Source organism: Bison bison, unplaced genomic scaffold, assembly GCF_000754665.1.
Source record: "Bison bison bison isolate TAMUID 2011002044 unplaced genomic scaffold, Bison_UMD1.0 scf7180017864048, whole genome shotgun sequence".
Taxonomy (NCBI): domain Eukaryota; kingdom Metazoa; phylum Chordata; class Mammalia; order Artiodactyla; family Bovidae; genus Bison; species Bison bison.
Window position 1 is genome coordinate 924,131 of NW_011494620.1, and position 17,831 is coordinate 941,961.

A 17,831-nucleotide genomic window follows, 5' to 3' on the forward strand; every position below is an offset into this window, starting at 1 on the left:
TCTCCACCATGACCCATCCGTCTTGGGTGGCCCTACATGGCATGGCTCATAGTTTCATTGAGTTAGACAAGGCTGTGGTCCATGTGATCAGATTGGTTAGTTTTCTGTGATTGTGGTTTTCAGTCTGTCTGCCCTCTGATGGAGAAGGATAAGAGGCTTATGGAAGCTTCTTGATGGGAGAGACTGACTGAGGGGGAAATTAGGTCTTGTTCTGATGGGTGGGGCCACCCACAGTAAATCTTTAATCCAATTTTCAGCTGAAGGGTGGGGCTGTATTCCCTCCCAGTTATGTGAAGTGAAGAAGTTGCTCAGTCATGTCTGACTCTTTGCGACCCCATGGACTGTACCCCACCAAGCTCCATGGGATTTTCCAGGCAAGGATACTGGAGTGGGGTTGCCATTTCCTTCTCCAGGATCTTCCCAACCCAGGGATCAAACCTGGGTCTCCTGTGTTATTTGACCTGAGGCCAAACTATGGTGGAGGTAATGAAGATAATGGCGACCTCTTTCAAAAGGTCCCATGCAGGCAGTGCTATACTCAGTGCCCCCAACCCTGCAGCAGGCCACCACCCTCCCACGCCTCCACCAGAGACTCCTGGACACTCACGGGCAAGCCTGGGTCAAAATTCTCCAAGCCAGGCTTTAACAGTACATGAACTGTGAACTTCCAGATGTTCAAGCTGGATTTAGAAAAGCCAGAGGAACCTGAGATCAAATTGCCAACATCCATTAGATCATCAAAAAAGCAAGAGAATACCAGAAAAACGTATACCTCTGCTTTATTGACAACACCAAAACCTTTGTGTAGATCACAACAAAATGTGGAAAATTCTTCAAGAGATGGGAATACCAGACCACCTGACCTGCCTCCTGAGAAATCTGCATGCAGGTCAAGAAGCAACAGTTAGAACTGGACATGGAAAAACAGACCGGTTACAAATCAGGAAAGGACTACATCAAGGATGCATATTGTCACTCTGCTTATTTAACTTATATGCAGGGTACATCATGAGAAATGCCAGCCTGCATGAAGCACAAGCTGGAATCGAGACTGCCGGGAGAAATATCAATAACCTCAGATATGCAGATGACACCACACTTATGGCAGAAAGCAAAGAACTAAAGAGCCTCTTGATGAAAGTGAAAGAGAGTGAAAACATTGACTTAAAACTCAACATTCAGAAAACTAAGATCATGGCATCCAGCCCCATCACTTCATGGCAAATAGATGGGGAAACAGTAGAAACAGTGACAGACTTTTTTTGGGGGGGGCTCCAAAATCACTGCAGATGGTGACTGCAGCCATGAAATTAAAAGATGTTTGCTCCTTGGAAGAAAAGTTATGACCAATCTAGACAGCTTATTAAAAAGCAGAGACATTACTTTGCCGACAAAGGTCCGTCTCGTCAAAGCTATGGTTTTTCCAGTAGTCACGTATGGATGTGAGAGTTGAACTATAAAGAAAGCTGAGTGCTGAAGAATTAATGCTTTTAAAATGTGGTGTTGGAGAAGACTCTTGAGAGTCCCTTGGACTGCAAGGAGATCGAACCAGTCAATCCTAAAGGAAATCAGTCCTGAATATTCATTGGAAGGACTGATGCTGAAGATAAAACTCCAATCCTTTGGCCACCTGATATGAAGAACTGACTCCTTGGAAAAGACCCTAATGGTGGGAAAGACTGAAGGCTGGAAGAGAATGGGACAACAGAGGATGAGACGGTTGGATGGCATCACCGACTCGACGGACATGAGTTTGAGCAAACTCTGGGAGTTGGTGATGGACAGGGAAGCCTGCCGTGCTGCAGTCCATGAGGTCACAAAGAGTCAGACACGACCGGGCAACTGAACTGAAATATACGTCTCCATGGACTTCTAATTTAGAATACCACCTCTGCTTTTTTTTGTCTTTTCAATATTTACTTGCTAAAGGTATCAGCACACTGTTAAGCAACTCTTGCCAGGTAGACTGGGGAAGCCGGAATGTCAATAGGTGTGCTCAATTGATCATCATGAGCCAATCCCACTCTCCTGCCCCACTCTAGTTTAAACAGAATAATAATTCAATATTATTATTTGATTTAGGCCTTTCATAGCCTAATATCAACTCATGTCACCAGCTTCATGTCCTCCTTCTACATTCTAAGAAGACAGCATAACACTCTTAAGTGAATTTTGAAATCTGGAATTTCTACAGTAGAGAGTATCAGGACCCTTTTAGAGTGTTTCCTTTTAATTTTGTAAACATTCTTCATTTCCATTAATACTTGGAGGACTCTAAGCCACCATGCTGCTTTTGAGTGAAGAGTATTTGTGAACCTCCACTGGGGCACAGGGTTTCTTTTATACCATTACAATCACTTGTGAACCAAATGCCAAGCAGTGAAACAATCATTAACAAGGGGTCCTAAAATGAGTAACTAGATTTTTGTTTTTTAATTAACCAGGTTAACTGAAGCAACCTATGAATGTCCAAAAGTAACGTGCCTGCTACAGATGGGGTGACCATTTAATTTACCTTCCAAACTGAGACTCATGAGAACAAAGGGGGTGCTATTAATTATTATACTAAAAAACATGTATCAACTAGGATGTCCTGGGCTATGAACCACTTGCAAACCTTTCTAGTAGTAAAGTTTCTTTTTTCCTTTAAGACCTCCTGCCACTTTTATTGCATCTGCTTAAATGTACTTGATGTCTCAGTACTCTCACCATTGGTATTTACTGAGTCCCTACTCCAGGGCAGATGCTGTGCTGGGAATTCAAGGTGGACAGACAGACCAGCTCTCTTACATCCTAGGAATCTTTTTTTTTTTTTTCTTTTCACTATTAAGAATGAATGGCTTTCAATCCTTGCAAGACAGGGAATATAGTGGAAGATCAGTTCTACTAAAGCTGTTACTGATCCTTAAAAAAAAAAAAATTAGAGTACGACTGCTTTACAATGTTGTGTTAGTTTCTGCTGTACAACAGTGTGAGTCAGCTGTATGTACACATATATCCCCTGTCTCTTGGTCCACCCTCCCACCCCCTACCCTACCCCACTGGAGCACTGAGCTCAGCTCCCTGTGCTGTACAGCAGCTTCCCACTAGCTATCTAATTCACACATGATAGTATAAACAAGTCAGTGCTACTCTCTCAATTCGTCCCATGTTCTACTTCCCCCAATGTGTCCACAAATCGGTTCTCTATGACTGCATCTCTATTCCTGCCCTGCAAATAGGTTTATCAGTACCATTTTCCTAGATTTCATATATATGTGTTAATATACAACATATTTTTTTTTAACATCCTGACAGTTTGCAGCAAAGGCTTTCACGGTAGGTATAACAGCATCCATTGCCTTGTTCAGTCACTAACTAGCATCTCTGAGTAATGCACCTCTGAAGTCCTCATCTGGCCGGGAGGGTAACAGTACTTAAATCACAGGACTATTGTTAAGGAGAAGTGTTTGTACAATGCCCTGCAGGTGGTAGTACTGCCCTATGATCCCAGGTAACACCAAATTTGAGCACATGGAACTCATCAAATCAAAGAGACGGGAAGGGGAGAGTAGAATTAGAAGGAAAATGTGTCCACATCAGGCAGTGAAAATAGCCCTAAACCAAACTGCTGTCTTCATTATTTGAGCCACAGGTAATGCAGGTTAAGTTTTGAACAATGTGCATCAGTTACTAACGTGAATAGCTCTATTGCTTCTCACCGCAATATTCTGCTCAAAGGCTCAGTTCTAAGTTCTCTAGAATTCCTCAGCTAGTCTTGTAGAGAAAAGTCAAGAGCGAGCTTTGACGGGCAGAACCCAGGTACTGGGGAAAAACTGAGGAGAGGTGGAAAGAGATTCTGAAAGAGATGAGGAAGCAAAGTACCCCTCATGGGCCTTTCTGCAACTTGTAACAGGACACAGAGGGGCAGGAAATAAAGCCAATCTGAGAAGAACTGATTCGTTCTCCTGCCAAAAGCTTCCATCTCTGCCCCACAAAATCAGCACACGAGGAACGTTCCTAAATCAGATCAGAATACTGCCCCACTGTCCCCAAGTAACTCAAATTAACTGAAGAACTTTTTTTTTTAAAGCCTTATCACATTTATTACATTTATAAGGTCTAGAAGAGCTTCTAATCAACTTAAATTTGAATATTTATACAGTTAAAAATATCTTGTTGATGGTGTAATATGAGCACAGGTGATGAGAAGTATCCACTGATAAGAATAAAAGGAAAATGAATAAAACGTTCCAGTATATTCAGCTCTGGAAAACTGCCTTTAGTACCTCTAAGATTTTCACCTGTGAGCATCACAACCTGAACTGATGCTGGGCTTCATTTGGTGGAATTTTTTTTTTCTATCTGAATTGTTTACTGCACTCCTTTAACAAAAGCAATACATATTCATTGCTGGAGGTTGGAAAATTCAAAGCAGTCCGAAGAGAAAATAAAAAGCATTTAATTCCAGCACTCAGGGATAAATACCTTGGTGTAGCTCCCTTAAGTGTGGGCAGTTTTTTTACAATGCCACACCATCATCACCCACGCTCTTCATCCACTCTGATTACTGAGATTAGGGTAACAGGCAGGGCACGCCAGTCTCTGCCATTTTTAAAACACTGGATTTCCATTTGCAATCTGTGGCAGGCTAAACCCTTAATTAGTAACAGCAGGTGCTGAAGTGCTTAAAGCAAATGGCTCCTGCATTTTACTGAGCTGTTATTTATGTCACTCTTATCACCGGGAGCAGCGCTGACAATCAGCAGCAGCTGGGGGAGCTCGTGCCCTGACCGGGGCGCTTGCTGGTCACCAGTTTCTCCAGGAGTCAGGGCTTTAAGCAGCTCTAGCTGGAGAAATGAGCAAGCTGCTCAAAGGGTACAGTTGGGGCTTCAGGGTCTCTTAAGGGTGGAAAGCCGCAATCATCTATGTAATAACTACTCGGGCATGAGATATTTTATTCAGAATTCCACTGTGTGCAGCTCTGCCGAATCATATATCCCCGAAATACTGTTTTTCCTGAGTTTAAATCTCTCTCTCTCTCTAGTCGCTAAGTCGTGTCCGACTCTTTGCAACCCCATGGACTGTAGCCTGCCAGGCAAGAATACTGGAGTGGGTTGCCATTTCCTTCTCCAGGGGATCTTCCCAACCCAGGGATCGAACGCTGGTCTTCTGCATTGCAGGCAGATTCTTTACCGACTAGACTATGAGGGAAGCCCGATAGGTGCTTCCATTTTGAAAGAATTACAAAAACCTCTTAAACATGGTCCACTTCCGAGTGGTAGTAATTCGGTTCAGAAAGCTTGTTCTCAAGGAGTTTGTAGAGACTGGAGTATGTATAACACTCTCAGGGATTCAAAACTCGACACCGCCCAGGTTTCCCTCTCACATTTATCAAGACGTGAAATAAAAGAAAGTCAACGCCAGCTCGCCTTGCTTCCTAGGGTGGGGTGGGGTTGGGTTTAGCTTATGCTTCCTTACTGGTTGCTTTTTCCCTGGTGGCTCAGAGGTTAAACCGTCTACCTGCAATGCAGATAGGCCTGGGTTCGATCACTGGTTCGGGAAGATCCCCTAGAGAAAGAAATAGCAACCCACTCCAGTATTTTTGCCTGGAGAATCCCATGGACGGAGAAGCCTGGTGGGCCACAGTCCACGGGGTCGCAAAGAGTCGGACACGACTGAGCGACTTCACTTTCACTTTCACTTTCCTTCCTGGTGAGCTGCTAATCACCTTTCATTATTATCGAAAATGAGTCACAAAAATGATTCTGCATTTCTGCCGAGGGGATGGTAAATAAGGTGCGCCCCCCGCCCCAGCGCCTCCCCGAGACTGGGGTAGGGGCAGATTTGTGAATAGGGTGGGAGAATGTGGGAGGAGGGCAGCCGCCTTTTCCCACCAATGGCGACGGTCTCGACAGGCGTCAGCCAGTTTGGGGGTCGGGGGTGTGCAAGGACACTCCGGACAACCCGCCAGTGAGCAAAGTGAAAGAAAAAAAAAGGCATCCGAGTTGTGCAGACTAGAGACCTGAAGATAAACTTTCCCGTATTCAAGATGGTGACTAAAAGCCTCCATATCCAAACTGAAACGTGTGGAACCAACTTTTGTATACAGGATTCAGGCGAAAACATAAAAACTGCCTTTCCTGTTTTATCTGGTCACTAGCCCAAGACGTCTCGCCCTCGGGTCGCCCCACCGGTGGTCCGGGGCCCCGAAAATGAGTCTGTGATGGGCGAACGTCGAGAGTTCGAGGGGGTGACTCTGTGACGACAACACGGCCAGGTCCCCTTCCCTCCTCGGGCCTCCGCTCCTGAGATGACCGAGCGCGTCCTCGACCTCGAGGTGGGTCAGGCGCCCGCCGAGGGCTCCCAGGAGCCGGCCGGGTTGCCAGGGAGGCGTCCTGGACTGGCTCGCGCCCGCAAAGCCCCGGGTCGGCCCCGCGCCTGCCCGCGCGCCGTTATAAACGCAGCTGCCTCCCCTTCCTCCTCCTCCTCAGCCTCTTACCTGCCCCGGGGTTTGGCCGAACTCCGGGCCGGTAATTGAGGCCGCCATGGCCCGTTGCGCACGTGCGAGTCCTGGGGCAGCCTCACCGCGGGAGGAGCTTGGCAGCCCGCCTGCCTCGTCAGCTGCCAGCCCCGCGCCAATGGCTCTGGGCCCCCAGCTGCGGGGCGCCCGCCCACAGCCCGCCCTTAAAGTGGCCCTGCCGCCCGCCCCACCAGGTCGGGGTGGGGGTGGGGGGGACTTCCGGGGAACCGGTGGGATGGCGATGGGCCGCCCCAAGGTGCCCTGCGGGGCCTCAGGAGACCCTGTCACTAGCGGTAGCCCACCTACAGTTCCATTCCGCTTGCCCTGGACCTCACACAGCTCAGGCCTGGGGCAAGGACATGTCTAGAAAGTCTTCAGTGTCTTATGGGAACGCTTTCAAGTTTAAATATCAGGAATTAGCAAACTGGATTTTTCTTTTTCCAAGACCAAGGGATGGTGGATCCCTATCCTATTCCAAGGATAGGGATGGTGAATACTGATTATAGTGGTTTATTTCCAAACTATTAAGAAACGTCCTGTGAGTCAACAATACATATCGTCCTCATTTCTCAAGTGAGAAATCTCCAGGCGGGGGCTGCTATGAAACCTGTTTTGTTCAGCCTTGCTAGACATTTTATTGAGATCCACTGAATGTCCCGACCCCTGAGGGATCCTTCCTCTTGTCTTTATCACTGTTCTTGGTTTCTTTCATTGCTAAAAACTTGGGGGGGAGGGATGTCACTTTGGATTTGGCTAGACCCTTGATCTTACTTGAACACATAATACACATGTGCTCGACTTGACCCACCGCCTCCCATCTCTGGGCAACTGTTTCCTGAGCAGATGGTGGAGGGGTTCTGATTTAGATCATGACAGCGAGCATAAATATAACAGTGGTTGCCCATGATTTTCATGCGAAGAAAATGCAGGTGAATTTCTGATGGGATCATTCTGCATTATTGGAAGATAATTTTAATAGATATTAAGAAAGCTGTAAATGGACCATAAAGAAAGCTGAACACCAAAGAATTGATGCATTTGAACTGTGGTGTTGGAGAAGACTCTTGAGAGTCCCTTGGACTGCAAGGAGATCAAACCAGTCAGTCCTAAAGGAAATCAGTCCTGAATATTCATTGAAAGGACTGATCTTGACGCTGAAACTCCAATATTTTGGACACCTGATGAGAAGAACTGACTCATTGGAAAAGACCCTGATGCTCAGAAAGACTGAAGGTAGGAGGCGAAGGGGACGACAGAGGATGTGATGGTTGGATGACCTCACTGTCTCAATGGACAAGAGTTTGAACAAGGTCCAGGAGTTGGTGATGGACAGGGAAGCCTGGTGTGCTGCAGTCCATTGGGTTGCAAAGAGTCGGACAGGACTGAGTGACTGAACTGAACTGAATTTTGGCTCTATCAGTTTTTCCAGTTAATCAGGCACTAAGAGTGTTCAGCTAAACATCTGTGAAGCAGTTAGCTTGCCCAATAATAACATAGGTGAATTCATCCCCAGGAATTGAGGTAGGGGTGAATTCAGACAGCATTAAGCACCTTCCCCAGTCTGGTAATCAAGTTTATCATTGACCTAAAGGTCTAGATTAGCAAGTCTGATGCTAATAGTGATGAAACCATTGTGGAAACTGACACAGTCATTGCTTTTAAACGAGTGGATGATGACAAAATTTATGCAAGAAGAAGTAATCATTTCCTGTGATGGAGGAAGCAAAAAGGTGACAAAGCTCTTCAGTATCAAGAATATAAGACTCCAGGTTCCATAAGAACCAATTTTGATATTTGAGAAGTTTCCAATTTCCTAAAAGAAAGAAGCTTACTCTGTAAATGACCAGACATCTATGGAAACTAAATGACACTCACTGGGGGCAATTTTTGTCTCTCAAGAAACAGTTGTCAACATCTAGAGACAGTTTTTTTTTTCATTGTCACAACTAGAATCTAATGAGCAGACATCAGGAATATTGCTAAACATCATACAGTGCACAGAACAGCCTCCCAGAACAGAGAATTAATTATCTGGCCCTAAATGTCATTAGCACTGAGGCTGAGAGGCTCTACTATAAACCTTCTGAATTATAACACAGAATTTTAAACCATTTACCTTCTTTTTCACCATTAACATTCTTGAATCATACTTATTTTTATTAGTAGAGATAAATGGACGGACGAACTCTTCCGGTGGTCCCCTAGAGTAACAATATGCTAGTCATATTCTTGATGGAAAGCTGAATACCAAGAATTATAAAATATACAAAAAATAATAGAATAATTCTATATAGAGAAATATATTTTAAAACATACTCAAAATTAACAATTCAAATTCCTTAGAAAAGTTTTCCAATCCTTTAAAATTATTAGCATTCATATGCTATATGCATTGCATATAATGCATATGCTATATGCATTACATTATTTCCCCCCAAACTAAATTAAAATTATGTATTTCTCACAATATTCAAATTACAAATAGGTTTGTAAGTAGTACAGTACACATGGTCTCCTCAAATGAACTCGTGAAGAACCTATTCTTAAAATATTTGGAAATTTTCCATCCAGATATTTTCTAGAAACTGTTCTATACTTGACTTGTTCTCAGAATCAGAGAAATTTAGAATTTGATAGGAACCTAGGGATTACCTGATTGTCCTTTCTGTTTAAAGATGCTGAGGCCCAAAGAATGCTCTCCTAAGTAGGTAGGACTGTAACCACACAGATTGAAAGCCAGAGACTTAACTGATTTCAATCATTTTTACTAATAATTTTTTATACTTCAGTTCAGTAGCTCAGTTGTGTCCAACTCTTTGCGACCCCATGAATTGCAGCACGCCAGGCCTCCCTGTCCGTCACCAACTCCCGGAGTTCACTCAAACTCACGTCCATCGAGTCAGTGATGCCATTCAGCCATCTCATCCTCTGTCGTCCCCTTCTCCTCCTGCCCCCAATCCCTCCCAGCATCAGACTCTTTTCCAATGAGCCAACTCTTTGCATGAGGTGGCCAAAGTACTGGAGTTTCAGCTTTAGCATCATTCCTTCCAAAGAAATCCCAGGGCTGATCTCCTTCAGAATGGACTGGTTGGATCTCCTTGCAGTCCAAGGGACTCTCAAGAGTCTTCTCCAACACCACAGTTTAAAAGCATCAATTCTTCAGCGCTCAGCTTTCTTCACAGTCCAACTTTCACATCCATACATGACCACAGGAAAAACCATAGCCTTGACTAGACGGACCTTTGTTGGCAAAGTAATGTCTCTGCTTTTGAATATGCTATCTAGGTTGGTCATAACTTCCCTTCCAAGATGCACTAAATTCATGTTTTTTTTTTTTTTTTACTAACACTCACAGTGTTTATTAACAGGAACAATATAACATAGCCTCTAGGAGAAAATACGTTACAGTCCGTATTTTAATGTTGTCTAAAATTCCAGCAATCACTGACTTCCAATTATTTTCAGAAAAAGTGATCAACTAAAAACTGTAGTGTATGTGTGGGGAATCTCCAGTTACCACAAAAACCAAACCTGGACACTAACAAACCACAATAGAAGTGAACAGAACGAAGCGTTTTGATTTATTACTCAAAAACAGTTCATTTTTTATTTAGCTTTCTGACTTTGTGCTTGTGCTTTCAATACTTTAACAACGATCTTCTGCTTTTCAATAAGGAAAGCGCGCTTGATCCTGTCGCGGACACATTTAGCACACGTGGAACCACCATATGCTCGGCTGACGGAGATTTCTTCGTTTTAGACAACCTCATGAGAACTTTTGGTCTCACAGCACGAACGCCTCTTAGTCGGCCTGGTCACACACCACATGCAGATTTTGGTGCTTTCCCAACATTCTTGGTATAAAGGTAAACAATTCTATTACCAGGGGTTCGGGACAGCCTGGTTTTGTTAGAGGCTGTATTGTAGGACAGCCTACGACGGTACGTCAGACGCTGCACCATCCTGAAGGCCTCTAGATGCCGTCCTCTAAATTCACTTTTAAAATACATAAACTTTTAAACACTGTGTCTGCAATATTTTGGAATACTGAATCCAAGAGTGTACCATAACTTGACTGTTGAGTTCCATTGTAGAATTGTAAACAAGGATATGTTTATACTAAGGAAGTATATGTAACTTATATGTAACTAAGGAAGGTGACCTTTGCTTCCACTTTTGCCATTTTCCCCCATCTCCTTTCAGGCATTTCATCATAGAATAGCTAGAATAATCTTTTAAAATAAAAGTCAGAGTATTAACTCTTTCTCAAAACCCTTCTGTCAGAAAAAACATTTAAATTATTTTCCAAGTCTAACAAGGCTTTATATCATCTGACTCCATCAACTTTATCTCTTACCATTCCTAGGACCTCTCATGACCTCCTCTTCTTCCTAAAATACCAGGTAAGTGCAAAGCTAGAATATTTTGCCCTTGTCATCCTTCTGCTTGGAATGCTCTTCCCCAGGTTTCTCCATTTCATGTAGATTTGTTATGATGTCATCTCTGTGGATACTCCAATTAGAATCTAACCCCTCCATTTTTCTTTATAAAATTTTTCTAATGTTATACAGCATATATATGTTTTTACTTGTTTTTCTCCCCTCTCTAGAAGAGGAAATTTGTGTCATTCACTATTACCACCTTGGCGTAGAAAAATGCCTGGCTCATAGCAGGCACTAAATATGTGAATGAATGAATGAAAGTCATTTCAGTAGTTGATTGGTATACACTGACTTGGATTCTTGTCTTTCTGCCTCCAAGTCTACAACCTGTCCTTTATTTCATAATGCCACTCATTTCATCATGGAAAGAAAAAGACAAGGTTTAGAGGAAAGGAAAAAAATATTGCAGGCACCAAAATGACAAGCTTGGTATCTCAAAGTTGGACTGGTATCATTGTGTTGGTGGTGGCCCAGGAAATGTGGATAGGTCAGTTTTAATCTCATCCCTTCCTCATTTAAAGTGTGCAAGGCTCCTCTGCTTATGAAATTAACTTCTCATTCCTCAGTGAGGCACTAGGGCACACATTCTCTTGCCCCTATCTGGCTTTTAAGATTCAGCTTTTAATCAAGTCAACTAGATTAAACTAGATGAAGTGAACAGGATTCCCTGACAGTGTCTTGGGATTCTCCCCAGCGTAGGAGCCCCATGACCAAAGTGGCCTCTTTCTTGAGACTACAGTGCTGAAGGGATGAATCACCTGAAGCCTAGAGAAGCCCGGAGCCAGCTTCAAAGGACAGAGCAATGTTGGCCAGCGACCACTGAGAACAAAGTTCACTGATTTAGACACCACGCTGGATATCTCTTCTGACCCTCCCCAGCTGCTCACTCATTTATCCCTCGGTTCTGATTTCAGCCTAAAAACTCTCCCTGTTATCCCTATGTCAAAGAGGCTAGGACCCTTTCTGTTCCCATGCCTCCTTTGTTTCGCTCAGTTGGTTCTCCCAGCCTGAAGGCTCATCTCTGACAACTGCATAATGTAAAGTTTATTAGTACACTTACCCCTGAACTTTCTCATTCATCCTGGCTTGGGGGCTCTCCCATGCTACTCTCTGACTCAAACTTCCCTTTGGTGGTTAATTTGGGAAGACAACAGGAAAATCCCAAGGTATTCCCAACTCTGTCTGACATCTCTGCTTCAACAATTAGAATTCATTGTAAGTAGCATGATAAGGCAGAGATTGTTTTGTTTAGGGTGCAAAACAGTTCATTTTGCTTCTTTTCCTAATTTTGCTTAAATTTCAACTGTAATAGTATATGCTTTAAAATAACATTCCTTTAAATAATATGATAAAAATAATCATTAAGAACAAAGGAAATAATGGTTATCTGTGAAAGAATAACTGTATACGTATAACTGATTCACTTGATTTGCTTACAACAGAAACTAACATAATACTGTAACTCGACTATACTCCAATAAAAATCAATTTTAAAAAGCCTTGATATTTGCCTAAGCCACTGAAATGCTAGAGGAAAAAAAAAAAACAATAATCTTTATAATACAAAGTAACTTTAATAATTTTTTATTTAAATTTTATTTTATATTGGTGTTGAGCTATTTAACAATGTGTTAGTTTCAGGTGTCCAGCAAAGTAGTCCAGTTATACATATAAAATAACACATTTTTACTTTATTGTGAATAGTTAGTCACAGAGATTTCTTTACTACACTTGGTATTCTGCTGCTGCTAAGTCACTTCAGTCGTGTCCGACTCTGTGCGACCCCAAAGACAGCAGCCTACCAGGCTCCTGTCCCTGGAATTCTCCAGGCAAGAACACTGGAGTGGGTTGCCATTTCCTTCTCCAATGCATGAAAAGTGAAAAGTGAAAGTGAAGTCACTCAGTTGTGTCCGACTCTTCGCGACCCCATGGACTGCAGCCTACCAGGCTCCTCCATCCATGGGATTTGCCAGGCAAGAGTACTGGAGTGGGGTGCCAGTGCCTTCTCCACACTTGGTATTCTAGCATGCAGCATATAGAGGGTGATCAGTAAATATGTTTTCCCAGTGAATTAGGAACCATTGCCCTTAGGCAGTGATGAAGGTCAAAGAATAGTATCAGCTTTTAATGATGCCTTGCAGCCAATAACACTAAGATGTGACAGTTTTCTCATCGTCCAGTATACCAGTATACTTTCAACAACAGAGTTTAGTTTTATGGAATGAGTCTTTACTAGGAAATGTGGAGCTAAACCAAAGTGATACTCTTAACTATGGATGAGGGGGACTGCGTCACTCAAGGTCCAGAGTGAGGCTAGGCACTGCCACAGTGACAGTTCTGAGGGTGTAGTTCCAGGTAACCACACAGCAGAACCATTAAAAGCAGCTTCCCTGGAGTCATCGATTATGGATTTATTGTCTGAGATCAGTAGTTACAAAGCCGCACAGCTTCCTTTAAGCCACAAAGACTGCGGACTTAAAGTCCTGTGGAATTTCTACATCACAAACATGCTAGACAATCTTAAAGAAGTCTCTGGTATTGTGAAGGTGGCTGATAAGGTGAAGGAGAAAAAATGATGTTCACACTTTCCTTGTGAATACTTACATGTATACTAACATGAGTTAAAGTCAGCTGGAGAAATTTTTATTTATTATGAAAAATTTCATACATATATGTACGTAATAGATGTACAACGTAAAGTACATGAGTGTATATGCACCTACCACCCAGCCTAACAGACACTCAGTAATTCTGAAGTCTTTGAAGTACCTCTCCCATTCCTGGTCTCCTTTGTCTTTCAAGATATAAATATTTATCCTTTTTATTTTATTTTTAAACTTTAAAATATTGTATCTTTTTTTTTTTTTTAACTGCTGAAACCTGAATGGATTGTACTGAGAGAAAAATAAGCCTCTGTGTGAAGCCCTTGAGGTCTAGAGTTGTTTCTTATAGTCATAATGCAGATATTGATAACTTGAAATTAAGTGCTGTGTTAACAAAACATTAATACTAAAACAACTGGCGTGGCATTAACTTAGCAGGTCTGCAGTGGGAGGGAGGGACACCAAGTCTGGGGACCCCTATTATACACAGCAGATTAAGTGCTTTCCAAAGCTGTGGGTGAAGGCAAAGAGGTGGGAAAACTAATAATGATGCATGCCTGATGTTACTGGCTGCCTTTGACAAGGCAGAAGAAAAAAATGAGCTTGGGATGTCATCCGCCAGTTTGCAAGGAACAGGGTATAGAGAGAGTCTCAAGGAGAGCCCAGAAATTTGGGGTCATGAAAGGGTTGGAAAGGCCAACTACTTTTAGACCTAAAAAACAAGAAATAAGACCTAGAAGGGTTGTGTGCAACAAGAGGCCACTAGGACAGCCTGTGGCAAAGATCAGACTATGGGTATTGACTTATGCCCAACCATAGATCCAAGGTAGCTGCCATTTAGTAGGTAGAGAGATACAGGCCAATGAAACAAATTTTGCTCTAAAACTGTCATTATTATACATGGAATTGACTACTATTTTATTAGAGCTATATTACCCAAGAAACCATAAACATGGACTAAAAGGCTTTTGACTACTTGAGCTAAGAAGCCACTGTCTATGGGAACCCAAGTTTTTTCTAACAGAAAATGAGCTCTAAAAGCTGTGCCTCTCCAAAGGGGGGGGAGGGGGCTCTAACCCCCAAAGCCCACTTCAAATATGAACAAGAAGATTGAAAGGGAAGAATCTTTCAGGGAGTAGAGTTATAGACCATTTAGAAAATAAACAAGGACACTCCTATCCAGAAGCGGAATCACAGCCTGATCCAGGAACCTACCCCATTAATAGGATTCCATAAATGTTATGGATCAGAGATGGTGTGCGGTCTTCTTTTCTGAGTGGAAGTGCTTATGGGTTCGCCTCAGACACAGATTGGTATATTCCACGGTTGTTTGAGCCCAAACTGTATTTGGCTTGGACTATACAGCATTTGCACAAGGCTTTAAAGAGCCTCCCTTGTGGCTCAGCTGGTAAAGAATCTGCCTGCAGTGCGGGAGACCTGGGTTTGATCCCTGGGTTGGGAAGATCTCCTGGAGAAGGGAAAGGCTACCCACTCTAGTATTCTGGCTTGGAGAATTCCATGGACTGTATAGTCCATGGGGTCGCAAAGTGTCAGACATGACTAAGCAACTTTCACTTAACGAGTGGTATCCTAGAAACCAATGGATGAAAGAGCAAGAGATTCTGTTTAGTGAAAAAAAAGAAAGAAAATTATTTTGGTTCTGTTCAGTGGACTAGAAAATACACTGAGTTAGAATCGCTTTAAAAATACCAACTGAAATTCTAGAATCCGACTCGATGGAGGCAGGCCAAGGGCCATTACTATCAATAAAAGGCTGAATTTATCTCTAAGTAGTTTCAAAGAAAGATATCATTATCTGCTGAAAACAATATCCAAAGAGTTGTAAGCTTTACTAAAAATATTGTTTGATATGATATTACTGAGCACAGGCTGCTTGAACAAGTAAAATCCAAATCTCAGTAATTTCACATAGTCACTCACTCACAGAAAGATTTACTTTCCATGTACCCCCATAATCAAATGAGAGCTAGCAAGGTAAGAGAAATGGATTTTAGTACTTACTTTTACCACATTAAGATAACAGAATTGTCTCAAATAAAAAAGGTTTCCCCCCTCCCTTTCCCTATCATATGCTCATAAAGGTAACTTTGAAATCCATTAGTTCTTTTTTTTTTTTAAGATTTAACCAAAATTGTGATTTTTATATTGGGGAGTAGCAAAAGGATAAAGAGAGAAAAAAAATCCTTATGTACTATAATAAGAAAGTCAATCGATAATGTTTTAAAACTTAAGAATCAAGAGAACAGTTTGCACATATTTAAAAATATGGAAATAAATGTCCCAAAGGTTGAAAATGTAAAATAACTGACCCAAGAATAGAAAGTTGGAAAATGAAGGACACAGGGAAATGATACAAGGAAGTTTTGGAGATTCAGGGATAATAAGTAAGGTAATTGTGATAGTCCTAGTTTATGGGTGGTTTTTCCCCAGCATCCTGTCCAATTTAGCAATTTTTCTTGTGAAATCAATTAGCTCCATCTTCATTCTGCAGAGAAGACACTTAAGACAGGAAAGTTATGTAAACTTTCCTAAGTTAAACAGCTTGTTAAAACATGCTCCCTTCTAGTACTCCACAAGGCACTCTCCCTCTCCACCTATTTCTGAATCATCACTTGGAGCCTACCTCATCTTCCTCTGTAGAGCCGGACAGTAAATTTGTGTAACAAAACACATTTTTGGCACTTTCAGTAGACTAAAACCCCATTTTTGTAGTCTCTCCTATATTTTCCAGTCATTAAAATCATATTATATGTATGATTTTGCATCACTGTGTTAACTTTCTAATGTTAAGTCCTCCCATGATCTGTTTTGCAAACTCCACTGAAATCAAACAAAATGTATTATGTGCCTGTCATATACTAGGTAATAAGCTAGCTGGTGACAAATGATGAATAAGAGTGTTCATTATATTAAAGTGCTGGAGATAAAGTACATCAGAATGGAGATATATGAAAAGAAATAATTTTAATATAAGATAGCAAATACTAACCAATGCAGAATATTTAACCATGTGGAAGAAGCACAGTTCACTTATACATTTCCCTTTAATTGTACATTTTTTGGTATGACAAATAATACTGATAAAGTAATTGTCCTTGAATGTTTTCTATGTGCAGGGTTTTTCATTAGACTTGATTACCAGAAGTACAAACATTAAGTCAACATAACATTGTCTTTCAAAAGAATTACATGAATTTATATTCCCAGCTGCAGTATATTAGAACTTCTTAACTTCAGCTCTATTAGCACTGAAAATTGTCTTTTTGAAAATCACTGTTTATTTTATACATGAAAAATGGTATCTAATTTTAGTTTACATTTAACAAATGGACAATAATAATATTACTCCTAATTTTGCTAGTTTTGGCTACTGGTAAAGCAACATTTTTGAAAGTCCGTATTTACAGCCTACAGATACATAGCCTATAAGATACAATTAACATATATTTTCGGAAGCCATTTTTGGGTCTGATAATGGACAGGGATGCAAAGAAATAGATAAAAACAATAGAATGGGAAAGACTATAAATCTCTTCAAGAAAATAAGAGATACCAAGGGAACATTTCATGCAAAGATGGGCTCAATAAAGGGCAGAAATGGTATGGACCTAACAGAAGCAGAAGATATTAAGAAGAAATGGCAAGAATATACAGAAGAACTACACAAAAAAGATCTTAATGACCCAGATAACCATGATGGTGTGATGACTCATCTAGAGCCAGACATTCTGGAGTGTGAAGTCAAGTGGACCTTAAGAAGCATTTCTATCAACAAAGTTAATGGGAGATGATGGAATTACAGCTGAGCTCTTTCAAAGCCTAAAAGATGATGTTGTTAAAGTGTTGCACTCAATATGCCAGCAAATTTGGAAAACTCAGCAGAGGCCACAGGACTGGAAAAGGTCAGTTTTCATTCCAATCCCAAAGAAAGGCAATGCCAAAGAGTGCTCAAACTACCACACAATTGCACTCATCTCACACGCTAGCAAAGTAATGCTGAAAATTCTCCAAACCAGGCTTCAACAGACAATGAACCGTGAACTTCAAGATGTTCAAGCTGGATTTAGAAAGGCCTGAGGAACCAGAGATCAAACTGCCAACACCCACTGGATCATTGAAAAAGCATGAGAATACCAGAAAAACATGTATTTCTGCTTTATTGGCCACGCCAAAGCCTTTGTGTGTGGAAAATTCTGAAAGAGATGGGAATACCAGACCACCTGACCTGCCTCCTGAGAAATCTGTATGCAGGTCAAGAAGCAA

At 41.7% G+C, this 17,831-nt stretch overlaps 1 protein-coding gene and 1 pseudogene across 1 annotated transcript in view; both read right to left on the reverse strand.

The window, feature by feature from the left end:
• LOC104985512 (spermatogenesis- and oogenesis-specific basic helix-loop-helix-containing protein 2-like) overlaps positions 1-17,831 on the reverse strand; it is a 69,282-nt gene that overhangs the window by 33,774 nt on the left and 17,677 nt on the right.
• LOC104985446 lies at positions 10,106-10,483 on the reverse strand (annotated as a pseudogene).